At 43.9% G+C, this 22,118-nt stretch overlaps 1 protein-coding gene and 1 long non-coding RNA gene across 2 annotated transcripts in view; one reads left to right on the forward strand and one right to left on the reverse strand.

The window, feature by feature from the left end:
- Positions 1–22,118, forward strand: part of LOC130513406 (uncharacterized) — a 328,720-nt gene that overhangs the window by 38,053 nt on the left and 268,549 nt on the right. The gene's annotated exons all lie outside the window — the stretch shown is intronic.
- On the reverse strand, positions 1,387–1,820 carry LOC130513566 (uncharacterized). The gene is made up of 2 exons (XR_008946766.1): positions 1,690–1,820; positions 1,387–1,631 (listed from the first exon to the last, which is right to left on the reverse strand). It is a non-coding gene; the product is annotated as an uncharacterized LOC130513566 (long non-coding RNA).

The raw sequence follows: 22,118 nt of genomic DNA on the forward strand, positions 1-22,118 counted from the left end.
CTGATGTCACACAAGTATCGTCAGTTGGCGTGCTCCTGGTGAACCTCATCCAGGGGAACCTGCTTCCCTCAGCTCTCATCTGGATCACCTCCAGACCTGCAGCAGCCTATCAGATTCCTCCCTGGTGTGTTGACAGGATCACAGAAGTACGAGGCTTCACTGACTCCCAGAAGGAGGAGTACTTCAGGAGGAGGTTCAGTGATGAAGATCTGTCCAAGAGAATCATCTCACACATCAAGGCCTCCAGGAGCCTCCACATCATGTGTCTGATCCCAGTTTTCTGCTGGATCACTGCTATAGTTCTGGAGGACATGATGACCACAGACCAGAGAGGAGAGCTGCCCAAAACCCTGACTGACCTCTACTCACACTTCCTGAGGGTTCAGATAAAGAGGAAGAAGCAGAAGTATGGAGGAAAGCAGAGACCAGAGGAACTGACTGAGGCTGACAAAGAACTCCTTCTGAAGTTGGGTCGGCTGGCGTTTGAACATCTGGAGAAAGGAAACATCATGTTCTACTCAGAAGACCTGAAGCAATGTGGACTGGACGTCTCCGAGGTGTCGGTGTACTCAGGAGTTTGTACAGAGATCTTCAAGAGAGAGAGTGTGATCTTCCAGAAATCAGTCTACTGCTTTGTTCATCTGAGCATTCAGGAGTTTCTGGCTGCCGTCTACATGTTCCACTGTTACACCAACAGGAGCATAAATATAATGGAATCATTCCTAAAATATTATAAACAAAACCCCTTTTCCTGGTTTGTTGGGTTGTACACAAATAACGATCCAGTCACATCTCTTGATGACTTCCTCAGGAGAGCACTAATGAAATCTCTTGAAAGTAAAAATGGCCACCTGGACTTGTTTGTTCGCTTCCTTCATGGTCTCTCTCTGGAGTCCAATCAGAGGATCTTGGGTGGACTGTTGGATCAGATGGACAGCCACCCAGAAACCATCCAGAAGGTCCTCAACAACCTGAAGGAGGAGAACAGTGATGAAATCTCCCCAGACAGAAGCATCAACATCTTCCACTGTCTGACGGAGATGAAGGATCAGTCAGTCCATCAGGAGATCCAAGAGATCCTGAAGTCAGAGAAGAAATCAGAGAGGGAACTGTCAGAGATCCACTGTTCAGCTCTGGCCTACCTGCTGCAGATGTCAGAGGAGGTTCTGGATGAGCTGAACCTGCAGCAGTACAACACCTCAGTGGAGGGACGACGTCGCCTGATTCCAGCTGTGAGGAACTGCAGGAAGGCCGTGTAAGTAAAGATTTTTGAGGCCGGACATCGGCGTTTAAATCAACCGAGTCGATCATGTCAGGTAGCAATACCCCCTCCAGTGGTCATTCCTTCAATTCTTTATTTCCATTGCAGCGTCCATAAATTTAAAAAAACCCCAATTCATTCAGAAATGTTCAACACTGGCTGGATATAAGTTCAAAGGTCAATCCAGACAAACCAACATAAGGCAGGAATAATAGAAGCCACAAGTTAACTTACTATCATGAAATTACTGTCATGTAATTAAATAACTTTTGTTTGTTTGTATACATCATATCCAAACGACAGAAAAACACATTTTAACTAATGACACATGACTATTTTGCTTCATTTGTTCAACGTAAAAACAGCCGGCCTCGTTGGTTTAAATGGGTGTTTTAGGTCTTTGTGGCGGTTACGTTTGGAGCCTTCACTTCCTGTCTCCTCAATCGTTCGTTGGTTGCATTGTGCACGGGGTGTTGTATTCACTTAATATTGAACACTTGGTGTGTTGTATTCACTTTACTTAAAATTTGAACAGTTTGGGACATTCTAGTCACCTGATAACAACAGTGAGAAACGACCCATATTAAACAAATACAGGGCTTCACCGATTATTAGCGTTAGCATGGCCTCACCGTCTGTTTCACCCGGTGTCTTTGTCTGTTCAGTGTGTGAAATGTTTAGTTACTCCTCTGCCTCCCTTAGTGAAGGGAATAGGGGCAGAAAGTGTAGTTTATTTACGGCTATGGAGGCGAGACTTAGCGAGCTTGAGACACGGTTCCGCAGCTTAGAGTTAGCTGGAGTTGCGTCAGGTAGCCAGGAGAGCTAGCTGCTGCGGTAATTGGCGACTCTGTTTTGCGCTATGTGAAGCCGACTCCAGCGACCATAGTCAAGTGCATTCCGGGGGCCAGAGCGGGCGACAGAAGCAAATTTATGGCTGCTGGCGAGACGTAATCGTAAATTTGGTAAAGTTATTATTCACGTCGGAGCCAACGACACCCAGCTTCGTCAGTCGGAGGTCACCAAAATTAACTTGGAGTCAGTGTGTAACTACGCAAAAACGATGTCGGACTCCGTAGCATTCTCTGGTCCCCTCACCAATCTGGCCAGCGATGAGATGTTTAGCCGCATGTCGACGCTTCGTCGCTGGCTGTCATGGTGGTGCCCCGAAAACGAGGTGGCCTTTATAGACAATTGGAGCATTTTTGGGGATAACCTGGTCTGATTAGGAGAGACGGTGTCCATCCCACATGGGATGGTGCCTCTCTCATTTCTAGTAATTTGGCTAATTTTATTAGACCCAAAGTGACCTGACAATCCAGGGTCCAGACCAGGATGCAGAGTTGTAGTCTTACACACCTCTCTGCTGCTTCCATAGAACCCTCATCCACCAACAATAACATATTTAACACTATAGAGGTAGCCTCTGTTCCACGGTTAAAAGTTCACCAAGCACAGAAGAGGGGAGCGGTCAATCACCATAATCTTATTAAAATGAATACTAAAGCACAAGTTGGAGAAATTAATATCACAATTAAGTGTGGACTGTTAAATATTAGATCTCTTTTGTGTAAATCCCTGTTAGTACACGACCTGATAGCGGATCATCACATTGATTTATTTTGTCTTACTGAGACCTGGCTTCAGGAGGATGATTATGTGAGCTTAAATGAATCTACTCCTCCTACCCATCTTAATTATCATATTCCTCGTGTTACTGGTCGAGGAGGGGGAGTGGCAGCAATCTATCACTCCAAGTTATTAATTAATCCCAGACCAAAACATGGCTCCAGTTCATTTGAAAGCCTGACTCTTGGCATCACCCATCTGAACTGGAGGACAGAAAAGCCACTTCTGTTTGTAGTTGTATATCGGCCCCCTGCTGGGCCACATTCAGAGTTCCTGTCTGAGTTCTCTGATTTCTTATCTGACTTGGTCCTTAGAACGGACAAAGTCATTATCATTGGAGACTTTAATATCCATATGGACGTTATAAATGACAGCTTTAGAAATGGCTTCATTTCATTACTTGAGTCAGTTGGTTTCCTCAAGCAGATAAACCAACCAACTCATAGCTTCAACCACACCCTAGATCTAGTTCTGACTTATGGTGTTGAGGTAGAACATGTGTCAGTGTTCCCTCAGAACCCATGTCATGAACCCACTCAGGGCTCAGACAAATTAGGGAGAACGCATGTGAAGGATTTTTAAAAAAAGGAATTTATTGATAGGAACCAAATTGAACAACAAGTTGTTGAAAGTCTGTAAGGTCAGTAATGAATGCAAGTGCTGGCATGAGTGAACATGTAGTGTATGTAAGTGATGCATGCAAAAAAGCAAAGCAAACCAAAACACCCAAGCAGACCAGGAGGGAGCCACGCAAAAGAGTGACTGCCAAGACTGTGGAGCATTTATAGCCCTCACAGCTAATCAGTCCAGGTGAGCTGGATCGCCACTTAACAGCACCTGGCCCACCCGCCTGCAGAAGGGAGGAGACAACAGAGAGGCAGGCAGAGAAAACACAGCCAGGGTCGTCACACCCACTCCTGTCAGACCATTCTTTGATCACTTTCACATTTATGATTACGGATTCTTCTATGCTCAGAACAAAGTCTTACTATAGCAGATGTCTTTCAGATAATGCTGTAGCTAAGTTTAAGGAAGTGATCCCTGTGCTAATCCCAGGACCACCGTGTGTTTCCCCAGGGATCAATCATTCTAATCTTAGCCCTGCTGAGGTTGACTCTATTGCTGAAGGTGCAGCAACCTCACTGAGAATCACGCTTGATTCTGTTGCCCCCCTGAAAAAGAAAATAGTAAATCAGAGGAGGTGTGCCCCCTGGTATAATTCACATATCAGGACCCTCAAGCAGAAAGTGCGAAGACTGGAAAGGAAGTGGCATTCTTGTAAAATAGACAGCTAGTTCTTGAGAAGGTGGTGGTGACTCAGTTACTGGAGCACCTGCAGAGGAACAGCCTGTTTGAGATGTTTCAGTCAGGCTTTAGAGCTCATCACAGCACAGAAACGGCACTTCTTAAAGTTACTTATGATCTGATGCTGGTTCTGCTGGACCTCAGTGCTGCTTTTGATCCAGTTGATCACAGCATCCTGTTACAGAGACTGGAACATGTGATTGGGATTAAAGGGACAGCACTAGACTGGTTTAGATCATATTTATCTGATAGATACCAGTTTGCTCATGTCCATGGTGTTCCCTCCTCATACAGTAGGGTTAGCCATGGAGTTCCTCAAGGTTCTGTACTTGGACCAATCCTCTTCACCTTGTACATGCTTCCCTTAGGGAACATTATTCGGCAGCATGGGATAAATTTTCATTGTTATGCTGATGACACTCAGCTCTATTTATCCATGAAACCAGAAGAGACAGAGAAGTTAGTGAAGCTCCAGACCTGTCTTAAAGACATAAAGTCCTGGATGTCTTCAAATTTCCTCCTCCTTAACTCAGGAAAAACTGAGGTCAAGGTGTTTGGTCCTGAACCTCTCAGGGATAGATTAGATCACATGATCACTCTAGATGGTATCTCATTAACATCTAGTCTCTCTGTGAGGAATCTAGGAGTAACTTTTGACCAAAATCTCTCCTTCAACTCACACATTAAATTAGTCTCTAGAAGTGCCTTTTTTCACTTGAGGAACATCACAAAGATCAGGAAGCTGCTGACGCGGCATGATGCTGAAAAGTTAGTCCATGCATTTGTTACTTCCAGGCTGGACTACTGTAATTCTTTATTATCAGGGTGTCCAAACAACTCTTTAAGAAGCCTCCAGCTGATCCAAAATGCTGCAGCCAGAGTTCTGACAGGTATTGACAAAAGAGATCACATAAGTCCTGTAATGGCGTCGCTTCATTGGCTGCCCGTTAAATTTAGAATAATTTTTAAAACCCTTCTTTTGACCTACAAGGTCCTCAGAGGCCGAGATCCATCCTACCTGAAGGAGCTAGTGATACCTTATCAGCCCAATAGACCGCTCCGCTCTCAGAATGCTGGTCTACTTGTGGTTCCCAGAGTTTCTAGGAGTAGAATGGGGGGCCGAGCATTTAGCTACCAGGCCCCCCTGCTATGGAACCAGCTCCCTGTCCAGGTACTTATTGTTACTAATTCTGTAGTTCCAGTTGCTATCATAGACAGACTAATTATCATACTTAGGGGGGTGTCTAATCGTTAGGTCACATCTTAGCTATGCTGCTATAGGCCAAGGCTGCCGGGGTCCAGAAACATGATCACCTGACAGGCCTCTGTCACCCCACTGGGTCATGGTTTCCTCTCCTCTCCTCTCCTCTCCTCTCCTTTCCTCTCCTCATCAAGCAGACTAGTTATGCTGATTCTTGTGTAGTTTTTCTGCTTCCCCCCCCCCCCCCCCTCTATTTATTTACAGGTATCGCCGCCTTCGGAGCTGCATGATGACCTACGGCCCCGCTGACCCGTTGTATAGTGTATTTTTGTGTGTGTTTCTGTGCTCTGTGCCTCTCCTCTCCTCTCCTCTCCTCTCCTCTCCTCTCCTCTCCTCTCCTCTCCTCTCCTCTCCTCTCCTCTCCTCTCCTCTCTCTTTACCCAGCAGGAGGGTCCCCCTACATCAGCCTGGTCCTGCTCAAGGTTTCTTCCTGTTAAAGGGGAGTTTTCCTTGCCACTGCTGCTTGTCTGGGGTCAGGCCCTGGGATTCTGGACAGCGCCTTGAAACAATTTTGATTGTATAAGACGCTTAATAAATAAAGATTGATTTGATTTGATTTGATTTATGTGACCCACAAAGTAGTTTGACCCTTTCCACACCCGTTAGGTGGCAACTTCGTCACTCGCAAAAAAAGGTGCAGTGAAAATGATTTGAAGGAAAATAGGCAGATATAACAGAAGCTGAGGGCAATCGATGCAACCAGAGACACTGACGTCATTGATCTGAATTAAGACTTGACGGACGATCGTACAAATTGTATGAAATGCAAAATATCCAAAGAGCCGATAGATAGATAAAAAGATGCACGTTTCTTTAAACCATTTGCTATAATCATTTTAAATATTGAGTAATTATGAGCTGTTCTAAAATAAGACAAATGTTAAGAATAATTCAGTTGCATTTCAGATCAATCAATCAATCTTTATTTATATAGCATCTTTTACAATCAAAATTGTTTCTAGGCGCTTTATAGAATCCCAGGGCCTGACCCCAGACAAGCAACAGGGGCAAGGAAAAACTCCCCTTTAACAGGAAGAAACCTTGAGCAGGACCAGGCTCATGTAGGGGGACCCTCCTGCTGATGGCCGGCTGGGTAAAGAGAGAGGAGAGGAGAGGAGAGGAGAGGAGAGGAGAGGAGAGGAGAGGAGAGGAGAGGAGAGGAGAGGAGAGGAAACCATGACCCAGTGGGGTGACAGAGGCCTGTCAGGTGATCGTGTTTCTGGACCCAGCAGCCTTGGCCTATAGCAGCATGGCTAAGATGTTAACCTGATGATTAGACGACCCCCTAAGTATGATCATTATGTCTAGGATAATAACTACAGATTTACTGACTATCAGCTTTTTCAAAGAGGAAGGACCTTGTAGGTCAGAAGAAGGCTTTTAAAAATTATTCTAAATTTTCAGCATCATGGTGGGTCAGTAGTTTCCTGATCTTTGAGATGTTCCTCAGGTGAAAAAAGGCACTTCTAGAGACAGTTTTAATGTGTGAGTTGAAGGAGAGATTTTGATCAAAAGTTACTCCTAGATTCCTCACAGAAAGACTAGATGTTAATGAGATACCATCTAGAGTGATCATGTGATCTACTGGTAATCTATCCCTGAGAGGTTCAGGACCAAACACCATGACCTCAGTTTTTCCTGAGTTAAGGAGGAGGAAATTTGAAGACATCCAGGACTTTATGTCTTTAAGACAGGTCTGGAGCTTCACTAACTGGTCATCAGCATAACAATGAACATTTATCCCATGCTGCCGAATAATGTTCCCTAAGGGAAGCATGGACAAGATTTGATGGTCGTTCAAACTGTTGCTCTACGGCAGGGGTGGGGAACCTTTTTCATATCAAGGGCCATTTCAATTTTTATAAAGTCCTCCGAGGGCCATACTATTATGAACACATACCTAGGGATGCAAAAAAAAGATGAAAAAAGTCTATAACCACTATTACTAAGTCTCATGATTGCTGCATTTGAATTATTTATTTAGCACACATGCATATAAAATCACCAAAAAAATAGAATAAAATGACAAACAAGTAAAATATGTTTACATGATCATATAAAACAATAAAAAAAGAGGTGCAGAGTTGAGGCAAGAGACCCATAAGGGCCTGTTCGAGGCCTCTACTTACAAAAACTGCAATACAACAAGATAATCAAGAAAATAAATGAAAAGAAAGAAAGATAAAGACAATAATAATAACAACTAGAAAGCACTCGGAGAGCGCAGACCTCCGCCAAGCGCAACAATTCCTGGCATATTGTGATTTCCACCATAAATATTAGTCCCACATATACTTTGACGACATATTTAGATTCCTTGACCATAAAAACATACCGTTAGCCACTGGAATCATAACAATATGTCTTAGTTCAGTTATTCCCGAAAAAAATTTCACGCTTTGAAACAATTTTACTTTGTACGGTGCGAGCGCCTCAGCAGCGGCTACGAGGCACTCCTTCACGAACTCTCCGTCATCGTGAGGTTTCAGCTTTGTGGCTATTAATTCACTCACCACAAAAATTGCACGCGTAATATTCTCTCTGTCGGTACATGGTCGTGTGAAAGCTGCTTGTTGAGCCTCCAAACTCCGACGAAGAGTGTTAATTTTATCCAAACGCATCTGTCCTTTCAACTCGTCGAGTTTAGCGTGTTTCAAGCTGTAGTGGCGCTCGAGATTTGCCTTTTTCATCACTGCCAGCGCCTCGCCACAAACTAGGCACACTGGCTTGCCTTTTACTTCAACAAAGAAAAAAATCATTTGTCCATTTCTCCTGGAATACACGGCATTCTGCATCCACCTTCCTTATCTTGACAGTCGCCATGATGCATCAATTTTTCGTCCGTGTCAATCAGTCCAGCCCACTACGTACATCACATGCTGTGTTCACTGACCCTGACATAACCGTCTGTTTTATCTCAGAAAACGGGAAAATATTTCCTCGTTACGAAAGAAATTTCAGGATACGAAAGGCAGAAATACGCTACCGTTGCTACTCGCAGCTCGCGGAGTTTAGCGAACGGTCCCACTGTATAAGTGCACATATAAAATATAAAAATCTTATTGCGTTGCGGGCCGGTAGAAATGGTCTCGGGGGCCGTAAACGGCCCGGAGGCCGGGGGTTCCCCACACCTGCTCTACGGTGTTGAATTTAGCTTTTCCAGGAAATGAGCTACATTTGTGTTTAGGTAGATTCTCAGATAAGTTGATTAGAAATCCCAAAGTTTGACTCACTTTTTTTGTTTCATACACAACAGACTGTCTGGTACTTTTCTTTCAAAGAGTCATTGGGAAGTTGTGGCCTCAGCAATGACGTCAAACCCTTCTCATCTACGGGAGCTGAGCTTAAGCAAGAACAAAAGCCTGACAGATGCCGAAGTAAAGTTACTGTCTTCTGCAATGATGCATCCAAACTGCAGACTGGAGACGCTCAGGTCAGGAGGCCTCTGTTGGTCTTTTCTAAATTTCTTTACATTTTCTGCTTTTCTCTTCATTTTCATATTTAGAAATGTGTTTTTATTTGCCCCATTTATTGGTTTTCTAGGTTGTCACACGGCAGTTTATCAGAGATCAGCTGTGACTCTCTGGCCTCGGCGCTGAGGTCCAATCCCTCCCATCTGAGGGTTCTGGAGCTGAGTGAGACCAAGCTGCAGGATCCAGGAGTGAAGCTGCTCTGTGGTTTTCTCCAGGATCCTCTCTGTAAGCTGGAGACTCTCAGGTCAGCTTTCTTTTATCTTCGACATAACAACTAAACGATGAAAGACTTCATGTTAAACTCCATTGACTTTTGGAGAAGAGAAGTGTAGTATGAATTTAAATGAGCCATTGAAAGTCAATTTTATCGATACTTTTTAACTATGTTGTTGCTGTAATATCCCAGTTTATCAGTGGGGGGCCAGAGCTCTCCTGACTCCAAGGGCCCTGATTAAATAATGAAATAAAATGAAATAATGATTTTGAGCAAGTATAATATGACTTTTCCTCCAAAAAGATATCATTTCTTGCCATGATTCCTTATCCAGACTGAGTTACTGCAGTTTATCAGAGATCAGCTGTGACTCTCTGGCCTCGGCGCTGAGGTCCAATCCCTCCCATCTGAGAGAACTGGACCTGAGTGAGAACCAGCTGAAGGATCCAGGAGTGAAGCTGCTCTGTGGTTTTCTCCAGGATCCTCTCTGTAAGCTGGAGACTCTCAGGTCAGTCACCCTCCATTCAGTTCTGGAATTAAGTTCATGTGAAAGTAGCAAATATAAAATTAAAATTTTTTTGGTCAGCTTGTCACGCTGCAGTTTATCAGAGATCAGCTGTGACTCTCTGGCCTCGGCGCTGAGGTCCGATCCCTCCCATCTGAGAGAACTAGACCTGAGTCTTAACAAGCTAAAGGATCCAGGAGTGAAGCTGCTCTGTGGTTTTCTGCAGGATCCTCTCTGTAAGCTGGAGACTCTCAGGTCAGTCAGAGATGATCCAGTACTTTCCCAGGTGTAACTAGTTAGACAATAAATGTTTACATGTTTGATCTTTGTTATAAACGTAGTGTTACAGTTCTCGGAAAAAAGACCACACAGGACAAATTTGCAGTATTAAATTTATGGTGGAAATCTGTCCCATGTGAGGATGGTCATCAATGACTAGAAAGGAAGTATCAGTTGTAGATTTGTCTTGTTTTATTTTAGGTTGGCCACAAAACCGCCCAAACATTCAGACCAATCAAAAATGGTTCTTCCTGTCTTTTAAAGATCAGAAGGAAAACTAGAAAACCCCAAAAGAAAGCTGCTGCAGTGTGCCATGCCCCTTCTCTACTGAGAAAAGCCATCCCAAAAAAGAGAAAAGCCCAAGTGTAAAGTGAGCACCCTGTTAAACCTTGGTACCGAAAGCCTGCAATCATTCTCATCTTAGGTGGCTTCATTCCAGCCAGAAGCCCAAACCTGCCTCCCTCTTAAAGGGGCAGCAGGTCAGTCCAACCACAGAAACCTTCATGAAGATCTGAAGCTTTCAGCATCCACAATTGTTGCACCTCACTTCGATTGGAGTCCAAATCAGAAGTCAACAAGTTGATTCTACACCGATTCTACACAATGCAACCGTTTTAAGAGAACAAGTGACACCAGCTGCCAATCATTGTTGGAGAAATGTGCAGTCAGGGGAACTATGCGTCCAGACTACAGCCACTGTTGGATCGCAGTACCTCTCGTGTGTCACTGCCAATCCGCGTGTTCTTTAAATGAAGACTTCAAGTGAACAAATGTCAATTTCAAAATGTATTTAGCAAACAGAATCAATTCAAGATACAAATATTACAGAGCTCTGGGCCAGTTCATAACCCTAGCAACAACAGAGTCAATTGTCAGGGCATGAAGTCTGACGACCTAACTATCCCTTGACCCAGTCTTTTATAAAAAGATATATGTAAATTATTGATGCTAATTCAGTCCAATCCAGTCCTTCTTCTTGGATGACCCCATCTTCTTCTTCCAGCCTCCTTTGGTGTTGGTGGGTCCTTCTTGCCCATTATCTTCTCCAGATAGCCAGGTCCGAAGTCATATTCCTGCCAAGGAACTTATCAACCCAGTAAACTACGTTGTCATGTTTTACGATGGGGGTCGACCATTTCCTGTCTGCCTGGCTCCAACTGTCTGACCAGTATTCAGGTCAAGGAAGGGTCAACTGACTTGCTTATGTGTATTCCTACTAAAGAGTATATAGTATTCCTAACTTCTAAACTAACTGTAACATAAAACAAAACATATAGTATAACACATGCTAATAAGATAAAAGATGCTAACAAGATAAAATAATTCTCTTCAATCCCCCTTTTGGCCTAGCCTAAACTAGGCCAATACTACCAAATTATTGTCAATTCCCTTAAATCTCTCCATCACTTACTCCCATCAAGGGAATGGTTTCCCTTCGAATTTGAGCCATCTGGTAAGGGGGAGGTTGCTTTCCTTCAATTGCAGTTACGATTATACGATTACATAGAGAACGAATACAAGGAATACAACAACAACCACACAAAATTAAGCCGGCAGTTGCAGAAATTAATGACATCAAAACAGATACAATGATTACTTTCCATTTACCAAACATTCTATCCATCCATTTCTCTAGTGGATTAGTTACACCAGAATGCTCCTTCATTTCGTCTGACAGTGTCCGCAAACCTTCCAGTGCCCGGGTCACAGAACCATCTGGAGCTGTATTATTAGGAATGAATGTACAACATTGATCTCCAAACATAGCACAAACCCCTCCTTTTTCTGCTAAAAGCATATCAAGTGCCATTCTATTTTGCACAGTCATCAAAGAAGTGGCTGCAACCTGTTCTGACAGGCCAGCCACTGCATCTCTGGTGAGATTCGCCAATCGCTGCACATTATAATGAACATAATTGATTCTATCCACATTCTTATTTGGGGTTATAGGAAACAGTACAGAGATTAAAGGTAAATTTTCAAATCCAGCTGATACCTGGTCCACTAATTTATATTCATCAGGGACTCCCCTTGGAATTCCAATTGAATCAATATATGTTGGGGATCCCTGTGTGAGATTAAATGATGTTCCTCTCCTATGTCTAATTGAAGGTAGCACCTGCTCCCCCTTTCGACTTAATAAAGTGATAGGGAGTAGGAGACGAACCAGAGTACAGTTCCTGACCAATCGGGTGGGATTGCTGGCATCAGAGTGTGCGGATCACAGTGCCAAAACAAATCAGCTCGATGAACTGAAAGTGGAATGTGAACTCCATGTAGTGACATTTACCATGTACTTACACCACCATGTTGAAGGCAAGTCACCTACCAACCTTCTTCCCGTTCGTGACAAGCAGGTAAAATTGGATCTGACCGAAACAAATGTAGGAGGAGCTGTCTTATTCGAGACCACTGGAAAAAGAGTTGACAAAGTGGAACAATTAACAGGATTATCATACATGTGTAAACTTAACATACAATGGAATCTGAGGGTCTGGTTCTACAAGCAATGGGGCCGGGGCAGTATATAAAGTAGGTCTAGCAGCAGAGCAGGCAACACAATTTGTCCTTTTTTGATCCTTTGCTGTAGCCTGGATCCATTCCAACCAGATATTTACATCCCCATACCCTGTAGCAATCTTCACCACATCTTCCGCAGTAAATTTACTGAAATCTACTGCTACTACATTAGGATCGGCCACTGGAGTTGACAAAGTTGGTACAGGGATTGAATTATTCCTAAAATTAATTTGAATTATACCTTTAGGATCTTGACCTCCAACATGTACACCTAAACACTATGAATAACCTATCATCACCTTTATTATTTATTATCTCCAGAAAATAATGCATACTTTTAATAGAGAATAATAAAGGATTCAACCCCTTATGATTCTGCCCTGCTAAAAGTCCTCTAGTGAATGTAATTTTTTCCCAGTTTTCTTTTGACCAGCCATGTGGAGGAGAGGCACTCCAAGCCTGCCCTGTCCACCAGTTAACATAATCCTAACCCTGGACACATTGCCCCAAAACGTGGCCCATAACCATTTTGGCAAATCTGATGGACATTTATGTACATACATAAGTAAACATCCATGTTCCTCCAATTTCCAGGGTCTCTACAGCCACCTATGACCTCAAATAAATCAAACTGAAATGTTGTATCACTCCCTTTGATGTAATCAAGAATCACCCCTGTGTAACCCAGGCAGATCTCTCCCACATTGCCTTGAGATCCTCCCCACAACGCACACAAAAGTAGAACTGTAATCATTGTGCCGTCTCCTTAGATGTTTCCGAATCTGTCCAAGCGTTCTCTGTGATTACTGCTGGGGTACATTAATTCCAGTGATACCAGAGTTAGGGTTAATGTGTTAGAGTGTTAGTATGTTAGGCGGTTAACATGTGATGTTCACTCTACAACTTCAAAGGGACCAGTCCACCTGTGCTCTGACCACTTTCACTTGATGACTCTCAGAAGAACCCCACTCGCTGTGTGTTGAGTTCCTGGATCCTTACTGGATGTGGTTGCTGAAGTTGCCTGTTGGGAAAAAACTGAGAGAGTTGTTTTAGTTGAACAATTTTATATTTCATAAAAGTGCTGGGCTGGCCTATGGATTTTCTGCTCCTGGTCCCAGAAAGGGAACACCCCGCTCGAGCTCAAAGGGGTGAATCCTGTCCGGGAGCTAACAGAGCTTCTTACTGACATCAAGGCAATTGGAAGCGCCTGTGTCCATTTCATTCCACTGTGAGCACATATCTTGCCAATTTTGCTCTTCAGTGTTTGCTTCATTCTTTCTTTCTCTACCTCCCTTGTAATTGTGGATGATAGACGGTGCCAAATGCATGTTTAAGGCCCAATGCTTTTTCTACTTCTTGTAAATCTTTATTTTTAAAATGAGTTCCATTATCAGACCTAATTCGTTTGGGGAAACCATGTGTTGGAATATATTGATTAATCAAGAATGTAATAACACTTTTTGCATCTTCTGCTTTTACGGAACCGCCTCTGGGTAGCCAGTGTATGCATCCACTGCCACCAAGAGGTATCGGAACCCATTGACCCTGTCCATCATATCAGTGAAATCTATAATTATTTCTTGCCCTGCCATGGGGGCAACTGGAAACTTGCCCTCGTGTGGTCGAATTGTTGATTTCACATTAAAGTGTGTGCATATTGAACATTCTCTGATATAATTTTCTACACTGGCTGACAAAAATGGATGCCACCAATGTGTTAGATACCGCATCATTTGTGGTTTCCCGCAGTGTGTCAGGCCGTGGGCCTCTTCCAGAACGGCATCTACAGACCGGGCGGGAGAACAGGTCTGCCGTCTGGGCCCCGCCAAATTCCTTCAACTTTCACAGCCCCCCTTTCCTTCCAAACTGTTTTTTCATGTGGAGAAGCTTCTTCTTGATCACAACTAAGTCTTTCCCTATCATATCTTGGAAGAATTTCGTGAACTGTTTTCTCTGCGAACAACAAATTGTAACTTGGTTTATACCCTGCAGCCTTCTTTGCTGCCTGATCTGCAGCCTCATTACCTCTTCCCTCCAGAGAGTTCTCTTTGCTGTGACCTTTGCACTTTACGACTGCGACCTCTGCTGGTTCCATGAGTGCCTGTGTCAGTTGCCTCATCTCTGCCTCAGGTTTTATAGGAGATCCTGATGCTGTGTTAAAACCTGCCCGCAACCATTGACAAAGTTCTAAGTGAATTGCTCCCACTACATATGCTGAATCTGTATAGATGGTCACTCTCTTTCCCTTTGATATTTCTAATGCTCTAATAACTGCCTTCAATTCTGCAAGTTGTGCTGACTCTTTACCTGTTAGGTTTCCTGTTTCCACTTCCTCAAAATCTTCTTCTGATTTTCTAACTATAGCATAGGCAGCTTTCAGCCCCTCTTGTGGGTGTCTGAAACAACAGCCGTCTGTGAATAGTATTTCATCTGGATCCTTTAACGGCTCCGTCTTAAGATCTACTCTGATTTTTTCATCTTTCTTCACTTTCTCTTCACATCTGTGTGGTTCACCCTCTCCCATGCCATCTGCCATATCGATCCCTTCATGTGTGTATGTTATGTGTGGTGCCGTTAAAATCTTGTCCATCCTGGTCTGCCTAAGTGAGGTCATGGTGAATGCTGCTGAGCTGACCAGTGATACCACACTATGTGTTGTAAGAACTGTCAGAGCATGAGCCATCACCAAATGTGCTGTTTTTTGTAAAAGTTTTGCTACCCCTGCTACATGCCTTACACACGATGGCTGCCTGTTTTCAATGGGGTCCAGCATTATACTTGCATACATTAATACTTTCCTTTCACCCCCTTTTTTCTGAAAGAGAACCCATTTACTGTATGTTCTCCTTCAGAAACATCCAAAAAGAAAGGCTCTTTGTAATCTGGAACTGCCAAGTGTGCAGCTGTAGTGAGTGCCTGTTTAAGGGCAATGAATGCTTTCTCTCCCTCAGTTGTCCATGTCAACCGAGCTGTCAAATTACGCATTCCCTGTTCATTCACCATTGCACGTAGGGGCGTAGTCTTTTCTGAATATGCAGGGATAAAGTGTCTACTATAGCCCGCAAGACCCAGAAATGACAACATTTCCTTTACAGTCTCTGGCTTAGGATGTTCAAGGATAGAGGATTTATGAGCTGGTGATACACCTGTACCCTGAGCAGAAACCACCCTACCTAAGAACGTCACAGAGCGACGACAACACTGAAGCTTCTTTCTAGAGACCTTAAAGCCCTTTTCCCACAAATGCGTAAGGAGTGCCTGTGTTGCCCGCAAACAAGACTCAGCTGATGTAGCCGCAATAAAATGTCATCAACATATTGAATCAAGACCACCCCTTCTGGTAGGGTGAGGTCCTTCAACAACTTCCATAATGTCTGATTGAAAATACCAGGGGATAAAATGAATCCCTGTGGTAAACGTGTATATCGTAATTGTCTGCCTTTATATGTGAAAGAAAAGATGTCACGCATAGCGGAGTCAAGTGGGAGACAAAAAAATGCATTAGCCAGATCAATACATGTGAACCATTTATGGGAAGGAGACAAAGCTGATATTGCAGTATATGGGTTGGGAACTGGCACTGTGGGTGTTGTCACAATAGAATTAATACGTCTCAAATCATGAGCCATCCTATATTTCCCTTTTTCCTGCTTCTCAACTGGCAAAATGGGGGTATTCCATGCTGAAGTGGAATACTCAAGAACCCCAGAAATTAACAGCCCTTCTATTGTTTCCTGAATGCCTTCCTCAGCAGGTGGTCTGCGTTTATATTGACTCTGCCAGACAGGGGTGTAATCCGAGACACTGAATGACACTGGCTCAACAGTAGAACACAACCCCACATCTGTCGGGCCAGAGGACCATAAAGTTTCTGGAAGTGAATTTAAAATTTGTGCACTGTCCGGATGATCAGTCTTTTCTCTCCCATGAAACCTCTGAATCTGTCGATGTTGTAAGATTACTGAGTTAGTAGTTGTATGCATTATCTTGTAACTCTTTTCTAAAGGAGAATATAACAGGCCAGGAATCTGAGTAGAGCTCCAATCTGTGACACTCATTAACCTTTTTCATAGGACCAAGGTCCTTTGCCTGATGTTCAGCATGGATGGCAAGGGTAACGTGGGGACACGCTTCCTCAGCCATCTCATACCACTCATTTTGTTCAGCAGTAAAGTCAACCTGCGCAGCCACACCCTCAGGCCCCACAAACAAACACGGTGATGTAATCATCCAAAATTTCCTTGTAACTTTCTCTAAACGCATCCTGATAGACCTCATTATTCTCACGGTCATAAAATAGAGTGACATGATAGGGATCAACTGGCGGGGCAAAGGGACTCAGCATCGACAGCCAGGGCCTCTAGCTCTGAAACAATGCCACAACCCCGACACCAGGTGAGGTCTCAGGCTCAAGTTCTCCCCAATAAATGTCCGCCCACACCCCTTGTTCTGGAAAGGGTGTCACACTCATCAGCATCTGTCCCTTCACACCCTGGTGTGGAATACAGCAATTCAATTTCATTCCATTAGAAATTGCACACAAAAGACCTTTATCTCCACACAGAATAGCTGCTCCTGTCCTCACAAGGAGATCTCGTCCCAACAGGTTGATAGGGCAATGTGGTGAAATGACAAAGGGGTGCAACACAGTCTGTCCGGCAAAACGAGTCACTAATGGCACCGAAAACGGCAGTCTCTCCGGTCTCCCTGAGAACCCCACAAGCTCGATGGTGTCAGATCAAGTCAGCTCCGGTGATAAATTCCATGAGATGGTGGAACACTGCCTGGTACCTCCGGGTAGTTGTGATATGGACAGTTCCTTTGCCAATGACCATACCCTTTACAGGCGTGACACTGATCTCGGCCATAGTATCCACCCATCGAGCTGTATCCCTGCCCACCGCGTCTCCCACACATGCCTCCCCTAGGACTCACCCAATGTGGGTTTATAGGTACAAAATCTTGCTGCGGACCTAACGGATCTGGCTGCACCTGCCGAGGAAACTGCTGAACCATCTGTTTCTCTTCCTTTCGTTTATCATTAAGCTTTTTCCGTGCCTCATCTAACTGCATTTTTAGGAGCTGTTCCTGGGCTGTCATTACCCCCTCTTTCTTTCCCTGTTCTTTAACTTAAAATGTGTTGATGTGGTGAGAGAGATGTCTCTCCCAGACTTCTGCTGTGCTGCCTGGAAGGTCAGGATTTCCTTCCATGGCTTCTTTCACTGACTGTGGAAGTCCTAAACTTATTGCCTGACGGAACAAAGTGGTGTGTAGATTATCTGAGCCAGGATGGCACCCTGTGGCACACATCCATTCCTCTTTACACCTCGTAAGGAACCCATGTGCCGACTCACTTTCCTCCCACTTAAATCTTAAATTCTGCATTGCTCCTGGAGATACTGGAAATATCTGTCTCATAGCTTCACCAACCCTGGTTGCCCAAGGCCCAAAACGTGCAGCATTGGGTCTGTCTTTAATGCCTGCTGCTACTTCAACTTTATCCAAATCCCAGAGAGACACAGTCTCCCTAAAATTCCTCTAAAGTCTCCCATTGCCAACTGCATGCTCTGTGTTAAACTGAAAAGGGTAGACATCCACTTGCCGCCTCCCTCTGCGGGTGGGGGCATCTTATCCACCAAACAATTAATGTCTGTGATAGCAAATGGAACATATACTGGTAGCTGTCCTCCTCTTTTCTGTATCAGAGGGGCCTGTAACTGCGGCCTTCCTAAAACAGGCCCCTTACTCCGCGTGTGTATTCCTATCTGACCCGCCTCCTCATTATTTATGGCCCCTGTCAATGGTACACCTCTATACTCACACTCACTCTCTTCCCATGATTTTAATTCATATAATTCTGTCTGAGCTTCAACAGGCTCCTGAACCTCCAATTCACCAATAAATGTAGCCGGAATTTTGTAGGTATCTGTCTTATTCTCGCTCTCCTCTTTATCCCTGCCATAAATCAATCTTGCCTTCTCCTCCCTGCATTCAGCCCTGGCAAATCCTCCTGAGGGATCAGCTCTTTTCACTTGTTTTGTTTGATTGCTAATTGTTTTAAAGACGTTTAATGCAGATTTTTGACTGTCCTGTTTTTAAATATAGTTTGTTGGGAGATTTTAGGGCGAACCACCTGGGCTTCTTCTCTAAATTCAATTTTTCCTAAATTATCTTCAACCTCTTCCTGTCCCTGTTTGATCCTTCTAACCTGTCTCTGAAGTTCACCCACTGTCTCACGTAACTCCTCTATTTCTTCATCTCTGTCCACATCTAACTGACCACTGTTAATAGTCAAGACTGGCAATTGATATGGGGGTGGGGAATAGGTAGTAGGTAATGATGGGTAAAGAGTGGTGTTAAGTGTCAGTGTCTGGTTTGGATCTTCTAATGGAGGCTTCTCTTCATTGGGCACTCGTGTAACCCCCCTTGCTCTGCAATTGTGCACCGCTGCACATGTCACACAGCCAACATGTATCCTTCGACGCTTATCTTCCAACTCCTTACCCTGTTTTTGCCACGATTTCCCTGCTATAAAACCTCATTTTGGATTATCAAGATGATCCTGTAATATGTTGTGAGTTTCTGACTCCCACTTACACAATGCTTCAGCTAAATTAACCTTCACCTCTGGAGGGGGAAGTATCTTTTGCTTCTGAGCTTCTTTCCACAACTTTTTTATTGCATCCAATTCTCTTTCCCTGTCCTCTTCTTTCATGCCACTCACCACCTGATCAAGAGTCCACTTCCACTGTTCTTCCACAGACCGAGGGTAGGGAGAACATTCTCCCTGATCCCAACACGCTTTGCCACATTCCAGTTCCATCTTTAACTATGCTCCCAAGTGAGATTGAATGTGAATGACTCCAACGGTCAACTCAATGCCTCAGTGAAACAAGCTTCTAGATCAAACGTCTTTGATCCGGTTCCACTCTGGGGGTTAATTCCCAAGGACAAAGAGCCTTTTAATTCACGTTCACTCTGGCACTTTTCCAACCCACACAAAAACACATCTCGGGCGTCGGGAGTGTCCGTCCCGTCAACTGCGCTCCGAGTCCCAACCCAAATCTTTTTCATATACAGTGCACTGCATACAGCAATACAGCACTGTACTAGTTACGGTTTACTCTAACCGTACTTATTTACGGACTCGAACCGTAATTACTAATGGACTCGAACCGTTATTGCTAACGGACTCGAACCGTTTCTATTTACGGACTCGAACCGTAATTGCTAACGGACTCGAACCGTTATTACTGCAGTCATTTCAATATTTTATATATTTGTATCTGGAATTTATAACTAGGACACTTCAATTGACAGTGACGACAAATTTTTTGGAAATTGCCAATGTGCAGAACTTTTGATTAAACAGGTGTCTGCTACCTTTTATTAGGGATCCCTTTGACGTCAGTTGTCCTCCGAAGTGACCGTTGTTGAATTCTTTGCCTCAGATGACTTCTCTGTCTTCATCACGTCGGGGTCACCAATTGTTGGATCGCAGTACCTCTCGTGTGTCACTGCCAATCCGCGTGTTCTTTAAATGAAGACTTCAAGTGAACAAATGTCAATTTCAAAATGTATTTAGCAAACAGAATCAATTCAAGATACAAATATTACAGAGCTCTGGGCCAGTTCATAACCCTAGCAACAACAGAGTCAATTGTCAGGGCATGAAGTCTGACGACCTAACTATCCCTTGACCCAGTCTTTTATAAAAAGATATATGTAAATTATTGATGCTAATTCAGTCCAATCCAGTCCTTCTTCTTGGATGACCCCATCTTCTTCTTCCAGCCTCCTTTGGTGTTGGTGTGGTCCTTCTTGCCCATTATCTTCTCCAGATAGCCAGGTCCGAAGTCATATTCCTGCCAAGGAACTTATCAACACCAGTAAACTACGTTGTCATGTTTTACGATGGGGGTCGACCATTTCCTGTCTGCCTGGCTCCAACTGTCTGACCAGTATTCAGGTCAAGGAAGAGTCAATTGACTTGCTTATGTGTATTCCTACTAAAGAGTATATAGTATTCCTAACTTCTAAACTAACTGTAACATAAAACAAAACATATAGTATAACACATGCTAATAAGATAAAAGATGCTAACAAGATAAAATAATTCTCTTCACCACCCTTCCAGCATCCAGCAGTGTCTAAATCCTTTGATTTGGTTTCACCAGAGAGTGTAGGGATTGCAGGGTCGCTGCAGCATCGCCCACAAGCTATCAGGAGTGGGTCGCTTTGTCCCAACTCCTGACAAGAGTTGAGTGCTATTGAGAAATGTGGTCTCACAAACTTGGAAGGTATTTTGACCTACACACACTTTACATACAGTGTAGATCTTGTCCAACCGATCTGAAAGAACCCAAAATAGGAACATACGGCAGATAAGCCGGTGCAGGACCAGAGGTTTGTTGCTTGTAAGCTGTGTTTTGCTCTGGTACATGTTGATTTTTATTTGTCTTCTCTCAAAATAATTGTTATTTTAGTCTGAGTTGCTGCAGGTTATCAGAGACCTGCTGTGATTCTGTGGCCTCAGCTCTGAAGTCCAACCTCTCCCATCTGAGGGTTTTGAACCTGAGCAAAAACCCGTTGCAGGATTCAGGAGTGAAGCGGCTCTGTTCTGGACTGGAGAGTCCAAACTGTAAACTGGAGAGGCTCAGGTCAGTCTTCATTTTTCTACCTATATACCAGCTGCTAAGATGGTGAAGTGAGGCTGTTCTCAACACTGCTGTGATGCACGACATTAAAAAAATTCCTTGTAATATCGTGAATTCAGGTCTGACCCAACTAAGAACTAATGTAGGTTTAGTACTGATGCAGATAACATGCAGACCTGCACCGTATAACCTCATCCTGCATTTTTCAGATTGATTAACTGCAGTTTATCAGAGATCAGCTGTGGCTCTCTGGCCTCGGCGCTGAGGTCCAATCCCACCCATCTGAGGATGCTGGAGCTGAACTCCAACAGTCTACAGGATTCAGGGGTGACGCTGCTCTGTGGTTTTCTCCACTTTCCAAACTGCCGACTGGAAACTCTGAGGTAAACACCATTCTCAAAAATGTCCATTATTCCATCCGAGGGTCCTCACACTTTCTGAGTGTGTGTGTTGTGCCCAGTTCCTTCAGGAGGGAGGGCCACACGGGGACCACTTATTCATGATAAATTGATTTAAGGACAATGAAAAAGCCGACAGATGGTAACCAAAATTAGACAAAACTACGTGAGGGTGCCTGGTAGACACCAGCCAACGAGGAGGGAGATGGTGAGGGAGACAGGAAGTCATCTAAGACAGGTTGTGCCTTTAAAGATGAGCCACAGGTGAGATGGATCTCCATGATGAGATGGGAGGGAAAGAGGTGGGGAGAACCTGGGAAGAGTGAGGGCCAGAACAATATATATTCTCCTTTGGAACAGTGCAAACCTGAGAAGTTGGAATTGTGGTAATTACATATTACTATCATTTTGTAACCTTTTTTTTTTAACGTTTTTTTAACCATTTCCCTTCTGTATTTAGATTAAGCAACTGCAGGTTATCAGAGATCAGCTGTGACTCTCTGGCCTCGGCGCTGAGGTCCAATCCCTCCCATCTCAGAGAACTGGACCTCAGTGAGAACCAGCTGCAGGATTCAGAGCTGAAGCTGCTGTCTGCTCTCGTAGAGAATCCACACTATGG

This window comes from Takifugu flavidus, chromosome 17 (assembly GCF_003711565.1).
Source record: "Takifugu flavidus isolate HTHZ2018 chromosome 17, ASM371156v2, whole genome shotgun sequence".
In the NCBI taxonomy this organism is placed as follows: Eukaryota; Metazoa; Chordata; class Actinopteri; order Tetraodontiformes; family Tetraodontidae; genus Takifugu; species Takifugu flavidus.